This window comes from Ochotona curzoniae, unplaced genomic scaffold, assembly GCF_017591425.1.
Source record: "Ochotona curzoniae isolate NIBS_2020 unplaced genomic scaffold, NIBS_Ocur_1.0 scaffold_4953, whole genome shotgun sequence".
Taxonomy (NCBI): domain Eukaryota; kingdom Metazoa; phylum Chordata; class Mammalia; order Lagomorpha; family Ochotonidae; genus Ochotona; species Ochotona curzoniae.
In genome coordinates this window covers 1,181,553-1,205,936 of record NW_024467127.1, presented here as the reverse complement: position 1 = coordinate 1,205,936, position 24,384 = coordinate 1,181,553, and the positions used below count along the sequence as shown (strand labels likewise).

Below are 24,384 nucleotides of genomic sequence, written 5' to 3'. Positions count from 1 at the left end.
CTCCAGAGGCATTCGTGTGCTGACCTTATATTTGCAAGAGAGTGTTTGGGGGTTGTTTCCCTGAAACTTACAAATGAAAGTGAACACATTTGCTCAGAATCGCTAAAACATCTTGGTAGGACACAAATTGCGGAGGGATGTTTTTTAACATATTTCTGCAGTTGGATTGCCTCAGAGTTTCTCCTAGAGAGTTCAAAATTGACTGAAGACAGCCAAGCTGATAAAGGTCAGGCAAAGGGAACGATTCCAGCGGTACTGGGACTCAAACTCCTGCTGTCCCGTGACCAGAGCTGCATACATCTTGGCCTCAAAGTCCCGTTCTGCAAATGGAAGCTCAAATCAATCCAAGGGACACGGTAGGCAGCCTTGAGCATTGCCACTCAGCTCCAGCTTCCTTCCCAGTTTCAGAAAGGAGGGGGAAGGCAGTGCATTTTGTTTTCCTTTTTAGGGGGAAGGGATGGTGAATGGCTTGAGAACAGCTACAGCTCTCAAGGAGCATAACTTGTCACTTTATCATGAGAACAGACCCTGCTTCATCCCCACTGAAGGTTAATCACCACTGATCTTTTTCCCAGGCAAACTTCACAGCCTGTGGGTGGTGGTGATGCCACTATGGCAGGGATGATGGCCTCCCAAGAAAAACCATTGTCTGCACATTTTTATCAAGATTGATGTATACGGCTTTCATGTGGTCTTATCTTCAACAGAAGCCTCTGGTGATTCTGTATCTCATACCTTGGAAGCTTCCTCTATATGAGATGCCCTTAGCAGAGTTCAAGGACACAGTGCAGCTCTGGTTTTGCATAAGCAGAAGAGGAAGTGGGTCAGAGGGCAGACAAGCCAAGGACAGAAGCAGTCGCCGTGCACCCTGCTAGTGCGTACAATGGGGTAGATGCTTTACTCTTATTCTTTCTAGAATCAAATGACTGAGTATCTTCCAAAGATTGGTCATACGTGTGGAATCCGGCATAAGTTATGGTGGCTTCTGCCTCACTGAGAACTTCCTTCCTCCACCCTATACACCTTTCTCAAGATATTTAACTCTTAGGTCAGTTATCCCACCCTGTGTGTGGGACTTTGTCAGAAACAGAGTGGTGTAATACATATGTTTTAATTCTTGTGCAAAATCAAAGCCTTTAGGTACGGTACCTGAAAAGCCATGGTAAAGGCAATGCCCGTATAATCTGAGCTTTTGATACCGAAGTGAGAAAGGCTACGCTATGGGACTCTTCTCTTACTCATGGTGGGATGGGGCCAAATTAAAACAAAATCACTTTTGCTTCTTTATTTAGTATTTTTAGCCGTATTTTAGGTAGGAAAACAAGAGGTTATATTTTATGTAACAATGAGCAACATTGTTGAATTATTTCACTCAGTCTTCTCACAGTTTAATGGTTTCCACGAAGTGGTTCCCCAAGTACTCTGCTAGACCAGTGCCATGAACTTGTCATTAATGCACGTGCACAGACTCCATCCCATCTCTACTGTGTCATAAAATGACAGAAGTCCCACTTATGATCCTGATGAACATTCAAATTTGAGAAACACACTGTTGCCTCATTTCTAGATTGTATAGAAAACAACATTTGTGTGTTGGGAGGTTCAGTGACTACTCAAGTTCATGCGTTTCCTGTTTCTAGAAGCCATGATTCAATTTCAGGTTTCTTGGATTCCTCGGTCCATACAAACTTGGTTAAAGAAGCACAAACAGGAGAAAATGGCTTAAGTGGCCGGAACTGCCCAAAAGAGGACACTTTAGAAAGAGTCAGCTGTTTGTTTCACACACTCACACCCCCCACACCACACAGAAACTTCTTTTGTTCACTCCCAGAACGGCTGCAACAGCCAGGCCTTAACAAGGCTAAAACCAAGAACAATAAACTCCATCTCAGCCTCTCATCTGGGTGATCGGGGTGGCAAAGAATCAGACACTTGAGCCGTATTTCATTGTTTCCCCATGTGTATTAGGTGGAAGCTGATGGACAGTGGGGCAGATGGGACTTGACCCAACCTTATGAAATGGGATGTTAGTACTGCCAGCAGTGTTTTAACCTATGGCAGTACAACAGTGACTAGTGGTATTTGAGCAGGTACTTGAAGCATGAGTGGATTCGTGAAGTCAAGTGAGGTCACTCCAGGAGTTGTTCGGTGAAGAGTGTTAGACTGGGACTGAGAACAGGTGCTAGGCACTGGTTTGCCTGCACTGGAAGCACTATGTTGACATCACACCTTAAAGATAACTTAAAACAGTATCAGAGGGAATATAACACAGCTTAAAATTATAACTACCTAAATAATAACTACCTAAATAATAGGCTCTGTGTGTGTGTGTGTGTGTGTGTGTGTGTGTGCGCGCGTGTTGTTTTAATCCTCACAATAAGGCTATAAAATAGATACCTTTCTAGAAATATTTATTCATTTAGGGCCCAGGATGGTAGCATGGTGGCTAATGTCATTGTCTTGAACACACCAGGATCCCATATGGGTGCCGGATGTAATCTTGGCAGCCCTGCTTCCAATCAGGCTCCCTGTTTGTGGACAGGGAAAGCAGTAGAGGATGGCCCAAAGCCTTGGGACCCTGCACCAGCATACGAGACCTAGAAGAGGCTCCTGGCACCCGACTTTGGATTGACTCAGCTCCAGACATTGCAACCACTTGGGGAGTGAATCAAGTGATGGAAGATCTTTCTGTCTTTTCTCCTGTCTGAATAATAATAATAATAATAATAATAATAATAATAGCATGTTTTTAAAAAGAAATATTTCTTAATTTACTTGAAAGTCAGAGTTAAGAGAGAGAGTGAGAGAGAGAGAGAATGAGAGGGAGATCTTAACATCTCTTGGCTTACTCCTCAGATGGCTGTGGTGACCCAGGTTAAGCCAGGCAAATGCCAGGAGCCAGAAGCTTCATCCTTGGTCTTCTACATTGGTATACAGGGCCCATTGACTTTAGCCATCTTCTGCTGTTTTATTATTCCATTAATATGGAGCTGGATTAGAAGTGAAGCAACAAAGACAGGAATCAGCACTCATGTGCAATGCCAGTGTCACCGATGATAGATTCACCAGCTACATCATGCCACCCTTAAGTAGATGACATTGGCTCCATTACAGAGGTGATGCAGTTGCGACCCAGTGGCATCATCTGCCTTTCCCAAGTTCACACAATCAGTATGGGGCTGAGTATGGTTGTACAACAATAACTATAGTGAAGATCTTTGGCCTGCCCTAGGCCATCCCTGCTTCTAAACCTGAGTTGGTAGGCGTACTCCATTCTCAGTGGAATTCAGAAAGAGAATATGATACTTTTCATTTTGTGTTAAACACATGACGTTTGTCAGATTGTGTTAGATCAGGAAGAGAAAGGTTGTAGATCCTGGTGAATTGACTGCTTAAGGCACCATGGGGTTGTTGCTTTTCTAGCTCCCCTACCTGGAGGGGAACACAATATAGGGGATTGTGAAGACAAAGCACACATATAGAGGTGGTGTTTTCACTAGCTCTTTGGGGTAACTAGGGAATTGAGAAAACTTTGAAGGAGCTGAGATATATATCTTAGGAAATGAATTTTGAGTTGATTTGGTTATGAACTTCCATCTGGAAACTCTCCGGAAGAAATAATAATACATTTTTTGTGCCTTTAAATGAGCACTTATTGCCACCGCTATCTCATCCTGTTTGACTGTTTGAATCTCAGCAGTGGAGCAGAGCAGTGGAAAGAACATGATGCCTGGGCCTGAAACAAATGACGTTAAATAAAGATCCCTATCTTTTCTTACCAACTTCGTCTCTCTCTCATACTGGTTTTCTCACAAGCAGTCCATCAGTGTCTTTATGAGGTGGTGCTCCTCCATAGTGCAGGAGAAAAGGCTCTATGCACGTTGATTCATGGAAAACACAGAGTGCCGACTGAAGCCAGACTAGCACTCCATTTAGCCTCATCACAGTCCTGTGAATCCCAGTGTTTCCGCCTCCCTCTCCCAACGCCCATACGCCCAAGAAGTTATCTGCAATGTTGCTTCTGAGTGCCGTTAGAGCAATGAGACAGGTGATTTGTCACAACTGTGACAATGTCACAACATGAGCAATGGTTATGAGATCGGAGGGTCATGTGTACATTAAGGTAACACATCTGTCAACATCTGTCAAAATTCGGAGGTACCCGGATCATCTTCCCTGAGATGTACTGGGACTAGGAAGTTCTGCTGCTTTAGAAAATAGAACCTGAGGGAATGCGCATGTTGACTTTAAGAATTTTCAAGTCAATTTTTGTGAGATTGGAAATATGTCTCAATTAATTGTAAGAAGAGGCGGTCATCAGTTCCTTCCCATGACCCTCATCTCGATAAGCCTTCCCTCAGTACATAGATGAGGATTTTCCATCATCCAGTTTTCACATTCTTTACAGTTCTGCCTTCTGCACAGTCAGTGTCACATCCATCCTTTTCTTCTTTTGCATCCGCTCGTTAGGTCCTTGAGGCAAAGGACGTGTAGTCATTTAAAACTGCTTTCCTGAAACCCAAAAGCATTCGTTGGTGTCCCATTGTAAGCACTGTTTATAGCCACAGTGCTTAGCATTAAAAGAAGTCAATATGTTTGTATTCAGGGGGGAAAAATAGGCCTGGTCCATAAGAGAAAGTCACTCAACTTTGAAATGAAGCCCTAGTTTAAACATTGTTCCATGCCATGTTTCTTTTGAATGAGCATCCCTCAGGAAGTAGATAGAACTCAGATCCCAGCTGGATTGTGTTATTATGACACGGACCTTTGACGACAGAGGTGGACCCTGCTGTTGCTGTATTCCCCTATATTCTATGCATGATGACCATTAACTTCTCCTCTTTCATTGACAGTATTGACCTCCTTCATTGATAGTTAACCAAACTGACACTGAATTAAAATTCACAACTGGCTTCAAAATGGAAACAGTCTCCCAACACGCAGGTGGTGAATTCCATTTTTCCATTTTTCCATTTTAGCCCAATGGTGGGCAAAGTCATCATTTAACCTTTTATTTATTTATTTAAATCTCAAGGGTTTGTTTTTTTTTTTTTTTTTTTTTGGTTGGCAAGTGGCAGTAATGTACACATTCTGTAATTTAATATATTTAATAACACACAGGTGATACTATTCTCTTTCCCTCCAGAGTTTGGGCAAGAATTAAGAACAGAAAGGTGAAGGTTCTTAAAAGTAAGAGAGAGAACTGAATGGGATTCTCTGTTAATCAGCGGGCTAAATTACAGAAAAGCCTGCACAGTTAGGAAGACATTGCTTTGAATAATGTACCTGCATGCATAACCCAGTTGGTGTTTGGGAAACATGATTAGTGTTTCCACTTGGAAGTTATCCAATGGAAGCTTTCCTTCTAGCTTTAGCTTCATCTTCTTCATCATCATCATCTTTTTTTTTAAAGATTTATTAATTTTTTTCTTGGAAAGGAAGCTTCACAGTGTGAAGGAGACACATAGTAAAAGATCTTTCATTCATTGGTTCACTCCCCAAGCGGCTGCAGTGGCCAGAGCTGAGCTGATCCAAAGCCAGGAGCCAGGAGATTCTTTCAGGTCTCCCACGCGTGTTCAGGGCCCCAAGGATTTGGGCTGTCCTCAACTGCTTTTTCAGGTTACAAGCCAGGAGCCGTATGGGAAGTGGTTCCACCAGGACATGGACCGGTTACCGTATGGGATTCTGGTACATGCAAGGCAAGGACTTTAGTCGGTAGGCTACAATGCAGGGCCCTTTGCTTCATCTTAAAAAATCTCTTTGACATGATTTACTGGATCACCATAGGTTGCAGCTTTGAGTACTGCAGAGAAGGCAGTAGGAAAGGTTGCAGTATGTGGGAAACGCAAGGAGAATAAACACATTTTATGTTTTAAGAAAATGTAGAATAAGTGGAATTTCATATTTTTCAAAGCTCCGCCATTGACGAACTCAGGTGCTATCCAGGACATGCTGAGCACCATTGATTTATTGGTAGAAAAGGTTAGCATTGCATTGACTGCCATTGGCTCCTTCCTCTGCTGGAAGTACAACATGGAGGCTTTTTTAAATTGTCAGAAGGATATCAAGGACTAACTTGATTTTTTAAACAGAGTTTGGATAAATTAGTCTGTAGTTTTAAGCTAGTGCATGTAAAGGATGGTTTGAATAATCTTAATTACAAGCATAGGAAATCCCCTCTCAGATATGACCATCATGTATACCAATTTCACACACATTTGTGGCACACATGTGAACAGATTTCCATGCTTACCCATGGGATGATATGTTTAAACACACACACACACACAACTCCTCTACCTGAGTTGATGAGGTGATTATCTGAGACTGTGGATAGTATCAAGTCCTCCGTGCCCCTGTGTATGTGCAAGTATCTATATATTTATAGATATAGTTTAATAGCAATGTAGAGCAGTTATAACTATGCACTATACTAACATCGCCTGTATCACTGTATCATCTCCTATATCACAGGAGCCATCATTTATTAAAGTCAGGGTTGTTTGAAGACAAGTAGAAAGCAGTTGATCTGCCAACCAAGACAGGTGGCTCACAGGTAGTGCCTGTATCCTGGAGGAAGGAGTGATTGACTACTTGGGCATAATTAAGCAAGATGACAGGAAATTTCATTATGCTGCCCAGAATGTGCTGTTGAAATGTTAAAAAAAAATGTCTAATTTTGGTACTTTCCATTGATCAGGGAAGGCAAAACCGCAAGTGGGGGGAGTGGTGGCTGCTGCGCATACTCGCTGGCAGTGGGACACCCCTCAGGGAGTCTGCAGGCTTGCTCACTTCGTCACACTGACATTTGGTGAGCTTCCGCCATGACTCAGTCATTCCTTTGCACCTCTGTTCTGAGTGTCCAACAGGTGCCAGGTGCATTGTTTACCCTGAATATCCAACAGGAAACAGTTCAGGGTCTGAAATCAGAGAACATCGCCTTGCTTTCCTGGTCTTGTCTTCCCTTTGTCCTCGCATCCAGGGTCTTTCCTATTTTTTCTTTCCCAGATGGGTCATTTGCTCAGTTGTCCATCTCTTGTGTTGGCTGATCTTCTCCATGGAAATGCTAGATTGGATTTAAGCACAGAGTTGAATGCTGGACACAAAAGTTCTTGGCATCAGATGTGTCATAAATGGACATAGATATTCTTTTCAAAGATTTGTTTATTTGAAAAGTGCAGGGATAGAGATAACGGGCCAGAGAAATGACTTCCCCTATCAGTCCACTCCCTGAATGGTTGTGACAGGCAGTTCTACGCCAGACTGAAGTCAGGGGATTAGAACTCCATCCAGATCACCTGTTAGTGATTTTGACTATGGGGATCCCCTCTCCCACTGCTTTTCCATGTTCCACGAGCAAGAGTTGGATTGAAAGTGGAAGAGCCAGGAACAAAGATGAAAGTTTCACAGCTGGTTGCTTAACATGGCACACCACAACACTGAATCCAAAGGCACAGTTTTCAAGCAAATCACACACGTCCCTAAATACCTTGGCTAGAGTGACGCACGTACTCAGAGAATCAGGGGAGACACCCAGAAGAGGGCTCGTCTACACTGAGGCTGGGGGAAGTGCACCAGCACAGGTGGTCCTGGGATTTTACCCTCGGTCTCTGGGTCACTCTGATTTTCTGGAGGTTTACAGAGATGCCAGAATATGAATATAAAAGTGAGAATGAGCTGGCAATTCGTTATTTCCAATACTACTTAGCCAAAGCAAAGCTGCTGCCCGCTGCCATGTTTGGGTGGTGTTAAGCACTCTCTTCTGTAAGAACTGGCAAGTAACAGTATTTTTGTATATCAAGACTCATAAAGTCAGATAAGCAAACTGGAACAATGTATGTGAGGAACACAGTGTATAAATAATGTGGAAGGAAGTATAATCCACTGCTTTAAGGAGGAAAGCAAAGTTTTTTTTTCCCTCTTTTTTTTTTTAAGATTTATTTATTTATTGGAAAGTCAGATATACAGAGAGGAGGAGAGAGAGGAAGATCTTCTGTCCGATGATTCACTTCCCAAGTGAGCGCAACGGCAGATGCTATGCTGGTCCAAAGCCAGGCTCCAGGAACTTCTTCCGGGTCTCCCACATGGGTGCAGGGTCCTAAAGCTTTGGGCTGTCCTCAACTGCTTTCCAGGGCCACAAGCAGGGAGCTGGATGGAAAATAGAGCTGCTGGGACTAGAACCGGCGCCCATATGGGATCCTGGCTTGTTCAAGGTGAGGTCTTTAGCTGCTAGGCCAAGCCACTGGGGGCCCAAAAGTTTGTTTTTTTTTTGTTTTTTTTTTTGTTTTTTTTCCTGCAACAGAAGGCAAATCTGCAGCCCAGGCCAAGCTAGAGAAACAGATCAGGAGTGTATTTGGTGACTGTTACAAGGTGTCGGAGCTGTTCAGACACCAGGCCCTCTGGATTCAGCGCAGGCTCCGTTTGGAAATCGTGTGCAGCTCACTCTGTTGACATCTTAGCAATGGAGGGAGGAAGCGTTTCATCGACAGGTGTCAGTGTGTCTGCATCCATGGGGACTGCTTATCTTAAAGTGAAGCTCTTGAAGAATAAAGGTTTGACAGGAGCCCAAAATGCTGTGCTGCCATTCCATGCAACTCCTGCTCTGCCACTGTTTATATTTCTTTTTCCACAGAGATTTAAACAAGACTGCTGTGGTTTCATTTGGCTATGTCAAATGTTCCTGCATTTTGTAGCACAGACAGCTGCTTCCAACTTGTGCCAAATGCCGTCTAAAACCTCTCAGTAAAATTAGAAGTATAGAGAGGGTTTTTTTCCCCCTTGTGTATTGAAGTTTTCCTATCCTGGCTTTTACACTGGTCTTAGACGAAAGTCATTCAAGTTCAGTACATTTTTTAAAAAGATTTTATTTATATACAGAGAGGAGGAGAGACAGAGAAGAATATCTTCTGTCTGTTGATTCACTCCCAAAGTGGCTACAAAGGCTGGAGCTGAGCCGATCTGAAGTCAGGAGCCAGGAGCTTCTTCCAGGTCCCCCATACGATGCAGGGTCCCAAAGCTTTGGACCATCCTCAACTGCATTCCCAGGCTACAAGCAGGGGGCTCAATGGGAAGCAGGGACACCATATGGGATCCCAGTGCATGCAAGGTGAGGACTTTACCATTAATCTACCACACCGGGCCCAAGCTCAGTAAAATTTTACCGAGCCTGGTGCTGTGATGGTTTTTTTCCCCAGTAAGTTTCCACACTCCATTGTATGAAGTGCTATATTAAAATATATAAAAATAAAGCAAATCTCATTTTACTAGGAAGGATTCTGAGATTTTCAGGTGTCAGACAATTTTCCAAATATCTATATCTATATCTATATCTATATCTATATCTATATCTAATTGTATATATATAATATCAGAATATAATATATAGTATATAGCATAAAATATATAACATAACATATAGTATAATATAATATATTTATGTAATATATGATCACATATATATGATATATGATATATATAATTGTGTATATGTATATATATATATATATAATTGTTCCTTGGAAGCAGAGCCAAGCAGCCAAGCATTCAGTAGCTCATTATCACATTTTAATGATACTGCACAGTACTTGAGCACATCCAGACTCTTTCAGGATCAATGCTCATCTTGGTCAACGAGTGATGTTTTCAGTACAAGCAGGTTGTTAGTTGGTAAGAAGACAGATCATACATGTGGAAAATCAAATAGATAACTCCAAATGTAGCGAAAGAGTTAAATCAGGCTTAGTCAACATCAGACACACACAATGAAAAGCATTGCCCTGGTGAACCATGACTTGGAGGACGATAGAACTGACATTTGTGATGCACCCTGGAGTTCCCGTACTGTGAGTTCAGAGTGGTGCACATTATTACCCTTTCAGAATGGATGATTTTCCAGGCCCAGCCTGGTCCAGGCTGATGCAGCCATCTGAGGAATTGATAAGATGGGAGATCTGCTCTATCTGTCACCCTGCCTTTTAAATATGTAAATACATGTAGAAATGAAACCACCCTGGAAGTTAAAGAAGTAGTGTGAACCCAGTCCATACAAACCAAAAGTGTGAGTCATCCATACCTAGAAGGAACAAGAAATGACATTACAGGGTCACTGTTTTGCACAGAAGAGAAGACAGAGAGGACTCATGTATCCTTAATGCTGCTCCTGGAAGGCAATTCGTCGACCCTTCCAATGCCTCACCGAGTCGGTGCTCTGCTGCCAATACTGAAGAACCCCAGAGTGTTCTTGGTGTTTCCTCTGATTGATTTATAGCGGCATTTCCGAATCTTGCCTGTTACGTGGATGTGTAGTTTTGTGGAAAGAGTGATGTCTTGGTCCCATTCATACATGCGATGGTCAATCACCTGAATTGAATTCCGTTCCTGCTCTGAGTGTGAACATGTCAACATAAAAACACTGAGAAGGGAGTTCCGTACCTTTCTGTATCCTAGCATCTCTCCAACTTATTGGAGCAAAGAAATCATTTTCTAAAGAATACCGTTAACATTAGGAAGGACTTGGAATCTCCCACCCCCAACCCTGCCTACTGTGTAGGAAGTGTGTGAGATTTTATCATGCATGCCTCCATTTCATATGGGTCCAAAAATCTGCATTCACAGGAACTTTCCTAGAGGACATACCCACTATGGGTGTGATGGCCCCTGATCGCATCTTTGATTGACAGCGTTGGGATGGGTGGCGCTGATAATTTCTCTTTGTTTTGAATGCATTGCACTTTGAGGAACTGGTCTTTGAAGAGCCCTGAACACATCTTTGTTCTCAAGGTTGCAGAATAACCACCTAACTGAGGTAGAGCTGTTGCTAAACAATTCCAAACCTGGAGCTGCTTCCCCAACACATATCAGTGATATCAGATTGCAGGAAAAAAAGGAGGTATTTGCTGTAAATTACAGAGCACAGAGCTGGGCTTGATTCCCATGCCCTCCAGGGAGGTGGGGCGAACGTCCCTGCAGACGGAATTGGGCTGTGTCAGGTTCGTGGTTGGTCTGTGAGGCTTGTGACCATTCTTTTTGCTGGTCAGTGATGGTGATGTCATGCTTGGGAGGGGATATTTATGATGACCAGATGGGCTTCCATTGTTCTCGGAATTAACTGCTTTGGACCTGCAATTTCTCTGCCCGGTCCTGGAATTCTCCTAAATTAATGACTCTGAAAAATACTGGACACAAATTTGATCCACTGGAGAAGCAAATGACTTTGTGAGTCTGAGGTTAGAGCCTTGGAGGGTCGTGTGTGTATCCCTTCAATTCACTGAGTTCTTTTCTATGAACGAGCAGAGAATGACACCCAGGGCTAAAGGAGAGGCTAAGTCCCTCTTGTACATTATAATGGTTTGGTCTTGCATGCTTTGCTATTGCAGTGTAGTGGAGAGAGGAGTGCCTTTTGTTCCCTTTTCTGCCATCAGCAATCCATGCTGGGAGAGGTACTGTGCAGGGATGGCCACGGAAACTCCAGGAGGGGTGCTGGGATCTGGGAGGTGCACAGCAAGCTCATTTTCCCATGCTTGCTGAACCAGTAGCAGGAGCTCTCGGCAGGACCCACAATTGACATCCTGCTGGGAATTAGACCTTGGGGAAGGTATAAGGAACTGACTTCCGACATTTTTCCTTGTCATTCACTTAATGCCTTAACGCCTGCATCTGCTGTAATTACAACAGATTTCAATCATAATGAATATCCAACTGTGGGGGTAAAATAGGATTATCATTGTTAGAATGGAGAGATGTAGAAATAGGTTTCAAAAGCTTTCGGAAAAGCTGTCTGACCAAAACAAGATCAAAGCAGTTGGCTGCTAATTAAAGCAAACACACAAAGTAACACAGCCCGAGTTTTAATGTATGAGCTTCATCAAGCAGCTTATACGTTAGTCCATTTGCATTTTGAGGGCTAATGAAACATTTTGTTCTTTCTTCTCTAAGGAAAGCAACATGGGAATTAAAACTGACCTCCAACTGGGTACAAAAAATAAATAAAAGGGATGAGAATTTTTTTTAACAGGGAGGACAAAGGAATAGTTTTCAGCAGCTGTCCTAGTCTCTTATGGGAAATTGAGAAAACACAGTTTAACTGCCAAGGGGAAAAATACCACCCCTCTGTTCTAAAATATGTGTGTGTATAAAACTTAAATATTAAATAGTATAAATAAGATACAACTTAAAGTATATGTATATGTGTATGTATATATAGACTAGTCTGAATTACATAAAAAGCTATATATATATATATGTATATGGGAGGATCACAGAGAAAGGACAACTGAGAGGGAGAACTAAAGAGAGTGAGAGCAAGAGCAACAGTGTGAGCGTGCATGCGCAAGCACAAGGCAGAGACACAGAGAGAGCCAAGGAGCTTGCATTCGCTGATTCAGTCCCAAGCTGACCACAATGGCCACGGCTCCACCAGCCAAAATCAGGACCCTACAACGTGATCCCAGTGTCCCATAGGGTCGCAGGAGCCCAAGCACTTGGTCATTTTCCCCTGTTTTCTCAGATGCTTTAGCAAGGAACTGGATAGCTAGGGTTTAAACTGGCCTTCGGATATGCTATCTTGTTGTTACCTACTATGGCTTACCCCGCAAGTCCAGTTTATAAATTTTGGTATGTATGCTTGGGATGTTTTGTGATATTTATCTGTTTGGTAAAAGTGAATTACTACGGCCCGGCATGGTGGCGCAGTGGTTAAGGTCCTCGCCTTGCACACCCGGGATCCCATATGGGCGCCGGTTCTAGCCCGGCAGCCCCGCTTCCCTTCCAGCTCCCTGCCTGTGGCCTGGGAAAGCAGTCGAGGACGGCCCAAAGCTTTGGGACCCTGCACCCACTTGGGAGACCCGGAAGAGGCTCCTGGCTTCGGACCGGCATAGCATCGGCCATTGCACTCACTTGGGGAGTGAATCATCGGACAGAAGATCTTCCTCTCTGTCTCTCCTCTCTGTATATCCGCCTTTCCAATTTAAAAAAAAAAAAAAGTGAATTGCTAAAGATGAGGCTTATCTTTTTATTTATTTATTTTTCTTTTGGTTGATGAACAGTGTTATGTCAGGCACGCACAGGAATACTTTTCTTAGAGAATTGTTTCTTTTAATTTTTGCAAGTGACTATTATAAACACAGAGCTAGATAGAGGGCTATAATGGATAGTGGTCATTAGGAGTATATTAGCAGATGGGCTTTGTTCCAAAGGGGTGCAATGCTGCCTCCCCCGAACCCCCTACCCCCCACCACCCCCCGGTCGTATTTGATGGGCTTAATGAGGATGCTGGAGGGAGTCTGCCTGCCCATGCTGCTCTGGCTGGTGAGCTGGGAGTCACTCAGTATCGGGAACTTTAGGCACCACAGGGAGAGTCCACTGCACACCTCGGTGGCCACCATAGCAACCATGTCTGTGCACTGTCCTCCAGAGACGAATGGCACCTTGCAAAGCCAGCAAGTGTGTTTTTGTTGCAGGAATTTTGACTCCGAGTATGGCAGCAACCTCAAATTCTTGTCTCGCAGGAAAGAAGAATTTTCATGCGGACACAGTTTAGTTTTAAAGCAGGATTTATTAGAAAGGCTGAGAAAAGAAGACTCCCGTCCTAACGACGGGAGGGGGTTTTGAGATAGAAAAGACCCTTACCTCCTGCCATAGTGGCAGGAGGAAAAGTAAAAAGAACCCTAGTGCTCTGCCATAGTGGCAGGAGGCAAAGAAGCAAAACCCGAATGAATGGTGGGGAATGCACCTTTTAAAGGTTTCCCTCAAAGATGTTTCTCCATAAACAAAGAAAGTTCCTGATTTCCAAGGTACCTGGCCTTGGGACAAAAGGTCACAGAGATACCAGACATAGGACATTCCAGGCCTTAGGCGATGTGTATTACTCCTTTCAATGATAAAGAGATCAGCCTGAGGCCCTCCCACAATAGCTGAGGTAATGGCCGATACTTCAGGTGGGGAATTGATATGCTAATAGCACCTCTGTCCCTTGGAAGAGACGTGCCCTGGTGAGTTCAAGACATGGTGGGGAAATTCTCTTTTACTCAGGGACCCAGAATACCCTAACTGCCTACTACCCACTAACTCCTCTCTCATTTTCTGCTACAATTCGCAACCCCATGATTTTGGGCCTTTACTCTGGTCCAGATAGACTCATCCTGGGGCTGAGTGGAAGACAGAATTTCAAGTCTGAAACAGGAGCCCATCAGATTCTAAGGAAGAAGGTGTGTGCCCATACAGGAGATGCGTAACAGATGTTTCACAAGCTTTATTTTTGGTTCTTCAAAAGTGATATTGATTTTTTAAAAGATTGTACATTCAATGGTCTGTTTCTTTATTCATGTGATGTCCCAGTTCTCTTTGCTTGTTTTCATGTCCTTCCTCTTTGTTAAAAAGGTCATCTTACAAAATCTCACTGTATTTTTAAGTCAGGCAGGTTTTAACTACCAGCTCCAAGGGTGCTTTGGGATGTTTAAGACACTTTATGGGTATAGTTTTCAAATACATACCTTCAGATATCCTAAACAATGTTGATAATGTATTTTATTTACTCTCTAAATGCATCATTTTGCTGCATTAAAAAAACAGAACATCACAAGTATTTAGAACCTTAATATCCAGGAGCTGTCAGTCATTATGGCTCAGTGTATTAAACCATTGCTTGCAGTGCCGGCATCAAACCTCAGAACACCAGTTCCTGACCCAGCTGTCTGGCTTCTGATTTATTTCATTGCTAACTTGCCTGGAAAACCAGAAAATGATGCTCCAGGTGCATGGGCCCTGGCTACCAATATGGGGGACCCAGATGGAGCTTCTGGCTCCTGCCTATGGGCTGATGTAACCCTGGCTTTAAAGACCATTTGGAGAGTGACCAGTTGGCTGGAAATCTCCAACACTTTCTCCTGTCTCTTCGTAACTGCTAGTCTTCATTGCAGACAAATAAAGATACTTAAAAAAATCCTTAGGTCCAGAAAAGTAATATTTAATTTTATATTATTAAAGGAGCTAAACGAAAATTTCAATTCAAAGTCTAAATCTCTGACCTGTCACAATCTTTAGTAATTGATTGACCTTTGTGGGGAGGGAGCATTTATTCCCATTAAATATCATAGCCAAAGATTCAGTGTCTCTACTAAATAAAAAGTTTAAAAACTACAAACTAAGAAGACCAACAGGAAAGTAGACAATGATTGTAACTAATAATCAAATGAAAAGATGTGAAATGTCACACATAAATTTCAGAATAGTCACAGAATTGATAGTACTACAACTGTCGGGAAAATACTTAGAATAAAGTTTGACAAAACACTGTATTTTCAGCTAAACACAAGTTGAATCGGAATTTCCAAGACCCATACTCTAGTAAAGTTTTTCAAAAACTAGAGAAGAGTGCCCGGCATGGTAGCTTAGTGGCTAATGTCCTCTCCTTGCATGTGCCGGGATCCTGTACCATAGCCAGTTCATGTTGCGGCTGTTCCGTTTCCCTGGGAAAGCAATGATCTCGGGACCCTGGATCCACATTAGAGATATGGAAGAATCTCCAGGAGTCTGGCATAGGACTGGCTGAACTCCAGTTGTTTTGTTCATGTGGGTAGTAAATCAGGGGAGAGAAGATCTTTCTGTCTTTCCTTCACTCTCTAAATCCACCTTTCCAATAAAAAGAAATAAATCTTAACAAAACAGAAAACTATAGAGAAGCATGCAAAATCAAACTTTTTATTCCAATTTTGCGCCAAGGGAAGTCAATTCAAAAACTTACTTTTGGCAGGACACTTTTATTGGAACAAGGGGGAAATTTAATACTCCTTTTTACGCACAATGCATAAATAGACAAATATGTAAGAAATTAAAACCCTGAGTAGTGATCAATACACTTGATACCAATCTGTTTGAGGTCTTGGGAAATCCTCCTCTTGGAATAGTGAGTTTTAGTCCTAGGAAATCCAAACATACATGGATACACATTTTTAAGCTCAGAAATGCTCATTTATTCCAAGAAAATAAGAGCAAAAAAATATTGCATTATTAATGAGGCTGTGAGTACAGTTTTGGGGCAATATTTTTTCCCACTTTCATATCATATCACTTCTTCAACTCACACTATTGATCCTAGGAGTTTCATTACCTTTGGAGAATTAAAGCCCAGCATTTCTGGAATAAAAAAGCAAACTTGGGTGGCTGGAGAAAGCGTACTAAGTCCTGAGGATTTGGGTGCAAAGCTCCCCGGTTAGCTGGGGAAGCATGCTGACACGCTGATGCTCCACTAAGGGCCTCCCCAGCACCCAAAGTGACCGGCAGGAAGCAAGAAACAAGAAACCCCTATCTAAACACCAAAAGTACATTCTGAATGTCTTTTCCACTTGCTTTACAGATATTAGGTACCCTGAATTATTCTGCATTTGTGAGATGAAACAACGATTAGGTGTTTTTCCAGTTTTTAAAAATGTATTTACTTGGTTTATTTTTTTATGATAGAGTTCCATAGGCTCTGGGATTTTCCCTCTCCCTCCAAATCCCTTACCCTCCACTGATGTCCCAATATTATTATTATAATAGTACAATCCTTCATAAAATGTCCTAAATCCAGCATTTTGCCATTTAAAAGTATCCTGATATTATAGGTATGGACAATGGCAGAGGATCTGACACCCTATTGTCAAGATCTATTTTACAGTTTCATTGGGAGTCCATCTTTCATTTGGAGGTAGAGATGCATACTGCATTATATCTTCATATCTGAATATGATAGTCTCTGTCCCATAGTTACTGTATATCCACTTAAATGAAAAGTCAGATGACAAAAGCAACAACAGGAAGAAAAATAGAATACTCACCAGAAAGTTAAGTAACATGTTACTGAATGCATAATATGTCACTGAAGACATGAAAAGAAAAATCAAATACCTTCTTGAAGAAAAGGATGCTATTGTACGACCTGTGTGTCCCCAAATAAATTGAAAAAAACCATGTTTTTGAAGGAAAGAAAATAAAAACAGAAATATCAAACCCCATGAGATATGGCAAAAACAATACTGAGAAGCACATTTATAGCATCAGGTGCTCAGAAAGCACAACATATCTCTAAGACGTTATCTAATAATGTAACAATAAAAGTGCACGAAGCAAGAAATGATAAAAATCACAGCAAATGAAAATGGAATTGAAACTAGCAAACTACAAATTGCAACAAGTATGTGCCATCTTTTGAGAAGAAGAGAAAAATAACGAATTTTAGCCAGACTAACAATGAAATGCAAGAGAGACAAACCAAGAAAAATTAGAGATGAAAAAAAAAGGGGAAGGAACTAGTAAGGCGATCTCTTGCTGAATGGATCCTTTGATGATTACGTAGTATCCTTCCTCATTGCTTTAATGTTATTCACATCAAGATCTATATTATCTGATACAAGCATGGCTACAGCTGCTGATTTTTCTTTCCCTTAACCCTGAAATATTTTTTCTATCCTTTTCCAATTTCTGCATATCTTTTTTTTAAGATTTATTTTATTGCAAAGTCAGATGCACAGAGAGGAGGAGAATATCTTCTGTCCATTGATTTACTCCCCAAGTGGCTGCTAAGGTTGGAGCTACGCTGACCCGAAGCCAGGAACTCAGAGCCTCTTCCAGATCTCCCATGCAAATGCAGGGTCCCAAGGCTTTGGGCCATCCTTGACTGCTCTTCCAGGCCCAAAGCAGGGAGCAAAAAGGGAACAGGGCTTCCGGGATTAGAACTAGAGCCCATATGGGATCCCAAGGCGTGCAAGGTGAGGACTTTAGCTGCTAGGTTACCGTGCCAGACCCAAGTTTCTGCATATCATAGATAGGGAGCTGTGTCTTCTGCAGGCAACAGATAGATGGGTTTTTTGTTTGATTCAGTTCGTTAATCTATGACTGTCCATTGATGAGCTTATGCAATTAAATTTTAGCATTGATAGGAAGTAGTTTGGTCCTGTCATTTTACCAATGGTTTGTTTAATGTTTACTGTAGTCTTTTAATATTTTATTGGGACATTCTCCATGTTTGCCTTTGATTTTGGGAGGTACTATTATTTTTGTCTACAATATCTTTAAGTGTCATTTGTAGGGCATGTCTGGAAGATGCAAATTCTTCGAGCTTTTCTTTACTATGGAAGAATTTTATTTCATTCTCAAAGACAAAGAAAAGCTTTGCTGCATACGTTATTCTGGACTGACTTTTTTTTTTTTTTTCTTTTGGAATGTGAATTATGTCACTCCATTTTTTTCTGGTTTGTATGGTTTCCTCTGAGAGGTCAGCTGTCTTACTGAGGTTCCTCTGTATGAGAATTGATTTTTTTCATGTACATATTTAAGAATCTTTTCCTTGTGTTCAACTGAAGAGAGTTTACTTATGTGTTGTAACGAAGGTTGCTTTTGGTCAATCCTGTTTGGGGTTCTGTATCATAATATATTTTGATTCTTAATTCTTTCTGCCGGTTAAGGAAGTTTTCCTTTATTATCTCAATCAATACATTTTTAAACCCAGCTTCTCTGTCTGTGCCTTCTTATAACTCTTATATTTATCCTTTTCATCATGTCCATTAATTCTTGAATACTTTTTTTTTAGCTTGACTTAGTTCTTCTTCCAATTCTGAGATTCTTTCTTCTGCCTTGTTCATTCTATTTTTGTGGTTCTCCACTGAATTTTTATTTTGCTCCATTGTGTCCTTCATTTCTAACAATTCTGCTTGATTTTGTTTCAGTGTTGTTATCTACTGTGTGACCAAATCCTTAAATTCCTTGAACTCTTGTATGTACTTCTTGTTGTTGAGAAACAGCTTTATAACACATTTTTACAATTCTTTATCCTCCATTTCCTCAATTCTTCTGTTAAATCTGAGATTTGCCCCTTTGTGGAGGCGGCATCAGTAATATCCACTGCGCCTCTGTCTCTTCTTTTGCTCTTGGTCACTGTTATATGCCAGTTAGCAGATTCCTCTCCTCTGGGCTGCCTTCAAAGTTGTGCAGGTCTACAGATCACTTTTACTGATTGCATTTGGTACCCAGTTCTTTGTTTACAGTCATTTGCAACCTGCAAGTTTCAGTCTCAGGCTTTTGATCTTGGCATCCTCCACAGTCTTTGTAGCCCCAGATTCTGGCTTACCACTCTCCAGCCACTGCGATCCTGTGCTCCAACCACACCATTGCCTGCACAATCTTTCTCCCACTGCCGGTTCAATCAGTGCCTGGGATCAGAAGACACCAGACGTCCTAAGTCACTGGGTTGTCAGTGGTACTGGTCTTGCTGGAACCTGCTTGCCGTTATCTCTGAAGGTCATCTGGACGTATTTTGTGTGGAACCTGCAGCGTTTACTATTTACTAGTTTCCCTGTGAGATGAGTGCTGTATATTGAAGCCGAAGTAAGTTAACTCTTGGCTTAATGCCTGTAGCACTAGTGGCTGTTCCTTCAACACCACAGGCTTTTCCTCAGTATGCAAAATGGCACCTGATATAGCATTGGTGGAACCTTTGGTCTGCTGGTCATTAGTTGTGGAAGCCATAAGGACTTTATCCTGATGGATCTTGTAGGATGCCAAGTATGTTCTGTTTCCCTGTGGGACCAATGCAATGCATTGAGTCAAAAAGAGGTCACTCCCGCCTTAGGATTTGCACAGTTTACTATCATTCCTCCAGTCCCACGGTCTTTTCCTCAGTACACAATGGCCCCTGATGAGCACTGGTGGAAGTCTGTTCTGTGAAATCCACTCTGTCAATGTGCTTGCTTGCTTGGGCTGTGTCACTCTGCTTCTCTCATGATCAAATCAAGCAGAGCAGCAGGAAAGTCAGTTCTGTACCCGAGTTTACCTACTGAGCTCCCAGTGCATGCCCCTTCCTACTTGACCAGTGGTGAAGCTCCGAATGTCATTCGCCGAACACCACTGGGGTATCTGGGCCCTGCAACGGCACTCTGCTGTCTCTGCTGCTTCCCAGTGTCCATGGGCCTCCAGGTGTCCCTCTACTGTTGGCCCATTCCCTCCTATTTCCCAGGATCATCACCTCAGCTTCACCCTGTGTAATGATTCTCCAACTTTTTCAACATGTTCTTTTTGTTTATTTGTTTACTTTTTCCATTTTTAATTATATTTTTGCCAATCTTTACATAGTTAGTTAGGGTAAAAAGGTTCAAGGGCTACAGGAAAGTGGGTAAGACTATTAATTCCACATTGTTTCCTTCATGTATCTGAGGTAAAGGGGGGATTTTAAGGGAGAAGCTCCATCCAGTCTCCCACCTGCCCCAGGTCCCTGATGTGGGGCATGCTCAGAGGATCTTGCTCAAGTGGTTTTGATAGTTCAGCAGTTATGAATTCCTGCCAGTCTCACCATTCTAAACACAATGAGGTCATTGAAGAATCCACTGATTGACATAGTCCATCTCAAAGTCTCCATTTGCCCAGTTTTTCACTGCCAACATATGGCTGAGGTGATTGACTTGTTCTGTCCTCTGTCTTTTCATGGTTAGGATTCTGAGTTCGGCAGTTCGGCAGTTCGAGTGGGGAGATCCCCAAAGAAATTTTGTTTCAACATGTTCTTACCTATTCATTCATCTTGTTTCTCCTCCCCAAATGATTGGATTTATTTATATCACGTATGCAACAGACTTAGGTTAAATGGTTCTATCTTTAGTGGTTTGCAAAAACTAATGCAAGAGGTCTTGCTACAAGAAGAAAGCATAGCCTGTAGTATTTCTTACCTTAGTATTAAAAACAAAGAAGCAATCAGGTTAACTTAAATAGGCTTAGAACATGTGTAATACGTTAATAAGCAAATATGCAGCAAATTAAGATCCCGGATAATGATTGTTAGGCTTCTCCAAAGGAGGAGGTCTTCAATTGTCAAGGGATGCTCACTTTGGAATAGGTCCTGTAATCTTATGGTGCTACTTAAGTAGATAGAGAAGGGCACACAGCAATGCAAGAACTGAGCAGGTGCACGGGCTGCTTTCTTGATTGCTGTTTTTCAAAGGTTCCAAAAATGAATAATTAAGAAGTTTTAAAATACAATTAAAACTTGATTTCTCTGTTGTGGGGGATTTTTTTAGGATGGTTTCGTAGCAGATTTCTTTTCATCTCATTACAACCAACAAAATGCATGTTTAGATTTTATCCAGAAAATCTGTTATTACCCCAAAAGAACTCTAAGTGCCATCATGCAAAAATTCTTTGTGTATAACTCATTCTGGGGACAATTATTTTTCCAAGTATTTCTTTTTTTTTTAATATATTTATTTTTATTACAAAGTCACATATACAGAGAGGAGAAGAGATAGAGAGGAAGATCTTCCATCCGATGATTCACTCCCCAAGTGAGTGCAACGGCCAGTGCTATGCCGATCCAGAGCCAGGAGCCAGGAACCTCCTCCAGGTCTCCTACATGGGTGCAGTAACCCAAAGCATCGGGCCATCCTGGACTGCCTTCCCAGGCTACAAGCAAGGAGCTGGATGGAAGTGGAGCTGCCGGGATTAGAACCAGCGCCCGTATGGGATCCTGGCACATTCAAGGCGAGGACTTTAGCTACTAGGCCACGCTGCCGGTCCCTTCCAAGTATTTCTGTAACAAAATTATTAGTGACCTACACTGCAGCTCAAATATCCATCAGGAATCAAGCGAAAGTGCATCATTTACTAATACCCTAAAACGGCCACTGCACAGGGTTCCCATCCAGATCAATCCTTGCCTGTTCTGCACAAAGGGCTGTTCTTTCTTGCTTCACCATTTCCTCACCACTTAGAAAAGCAGCAAAAGCAAGGCTCTTCTCTCTTTCACAATGAGCTCATCATGGTGCTCAGTGGTCAGCAGGTAAAAGTAAGCCCAGTGCACTCCAGTTAGTGGTTAACTGAAGAAGCACAGTAAAATACAAACTGCTCCGCTGGCTGTCGCTCCCTTGCAGTATTCATTCATCCAGCCACGCAGCCACTCATTTAATCAACAACCATTTATTGAGTGTCTGTCTTCCTTAAAACTTTGAATCTGTCTTTGTGCTGTACAAAAGGCTATTTTTTCCATCACTGTTTCCAATACACTTATGAAACTGACATTCAGTGGCAGAAAGAAAGAGTTTATAATTTTGATGTTAAAAAAAGAGGGGTGAGATGGCTCTACTCAAAGTTTGCTTGCCAGGATGCTTCAAATTGGATTCTGGCTTCAATTCTGAGAAACACCTGCCTCTAGTCTTCACCCAAATGATTCGATCTTTATCCTCTGGGGAATCACTCTCCCTGGACAACTATCAAATACCATAATAACTTTCATCCCTATGGCTTTCTCCTTTTTCCCTTCTGCTTCCAACTCGTCTGTGCCCTTCTTTTAACTAATCCCCATCATCTAAAACAGCTCCAAAGTCAATAGCAGCTTAGCTGGGCTCTTGGAGAGGTGCAAAAAGCCATCGTGTGCACGTCGAAAGTCGTCTTTGTTTAACACTGTGTATCAGAGGAAGCCACATCCGCCCTTCTCAGTCTGCATAAGTGCATGCAAGGTTACAGACCTTGACCTTGGCAAGTGGAGTTAAAGACCTTACACCTGAGCATGTAATGACCCCCACAACACGTTCAGTGCGCTTCCCTTTCTAGGTTCATATCTTTAAATGTGAAGTTCATGATAAATAGAGAAAGAAGGAAAGAAAACACTGGTTAAAATGAACCTATTTAAGGAAATGGAAATCACATTTATAAACTGTCTTTGTTAAAGTAAGCAACTTGGCCTTATGCATCTTTTATTTCAAGCACTGACTTTACAGATGAGATTGTCTAAGCATAGTGTGCAACGAACTGAACTGAACCCAGCTCCAAGGCAGCCCTCAAAGTATTCATTCATCATCTTGTCTCACTCTAGGAACATCACATTTTCCCTTTCCCAAGTAATATTTCCTTCCATTTCACTACATCATCTGTCCTTTGATTGCCTGTGGGGAAATGAATTTCCAGTGCACAGTTTTATTGGTAAATGGAGTTTGTTAATATTGCAATACAAAGTCTGTGTGGGCTTATTAAAGATGTTTCACAGTTCATATTTATTGCTTACCGCTACAATCTCTCTCTGCCTATTGGCCTAATGAGGTTTGGATGCCTCAGATTATAAAGTGCGGATAGATGTGTTTTGTTTCTTTTTTGAGATCCTGTTAGTTCGAACTTGAACTAACCTGAGTGAAATGAGGATATTCCTGGAAGGAGTTCAGGTTATCTTAATGACTATAACAGAGATGAAAGCATCCCTTAGAAGATCCATGGGCACAGCCACATTTGGGAAGGAGCAGGGACAAGCTGCAGGCTTATCATCAGAGTTCACATTCCATGTCCTTCGGGCTCCATGGGTCAGCTCTGCTCTTCCCGCCATGCGTCCTGAAGCCAGATGTTCTTCTCTGGGTTGAGAGCAGACTCACAGGACCAGAGTCAAGCTCCATGCTAAGATTGTGGTGATGAGGAAATCGATGCTCTGAGTTTACCGTACCTCCTCCATGGTACAGGAGTGCAGGGAGGTGTCGCACATCACTTGAGCCGCAGCCCTCTTTGTCTGCTTCTCTACCAAGATTGGGTACCAATCAAGAGGGGTTGAATTTGTGGCAGAGACTCAGGTTTTTGTTTTCATTTTTAACAGTTTCTATAATTGCTATCCTAGTTCCTTCCCCGCCACACACTGTTTTCCATACGTTGAGCCACATGAGGGTGTTAAAGTACATGAAAGTTGAACACATTAGAATAATTAAGACATGGATTTCAAAAATACTCACAACAAAATAAGTTTGTGTTTGCATTCTACTTCTCCATGCATGGAGATTTGGAAATTTGAATATCATGAAGTTATCAGCAAGCTTTTTCCCAACACCAGTGGTGTCAGCGTATTATAGGTTTGCTGTGCTGAGCAGAAAATTTCTATTGAAATGTCTGAACTTCTGCATGGATACTAAATTGTGGTTTCTGAAGCATTTTTTTGCTGGAGGGTTTTCTACCTATTAGAGCATTAGAATAAATCAGCATATATTTCTTGCCTCAGATTCTTGGTGTTTCCACAATGGGCACATTTAGTATATTATAACACCTAATTAGCTTCATTCTTCATGTTTTCTTAATTTGTAGATAACGTAATGCTAACCCTTAGACTCACAGAAAGATTATCTAAAAGAATGACAGTATTTATCATGGCTTTTATTCTTAGTTCTGTTACCTACATTTACTGAACACCTACATCTCACGGTGGCAACAATGAAATGTTTGACTGTGATATTAAAGGTCACGAGGAAAGGACTCTACACAGCACATGGCTGAGCTGGAGCGCGAACACAGACAAGTGTATTTAAAAATTGATGAAGAAACAAAACTTAAATCAAATTAATTTTAGGGCAATATGCTTTGAAATCCATGAAGAGATTCAACACGAATTTTTTAAAAGCA

General features: G+C 41.9%; 1 protein-coding gene across 2 annotated transcripts in view; it reads left to right on the top strand.

Moving 5' to 3' along the window:
• Positions 1–24,384, top strand: part of LOC121150345 (contactin-associated protein-like 5) — a 544,128-nt gene that overhangs the window by 305,426 nt on the left and 214,318 nt on the right. The gene's annotated exons all lie outside the window — the stretch shown is intronic.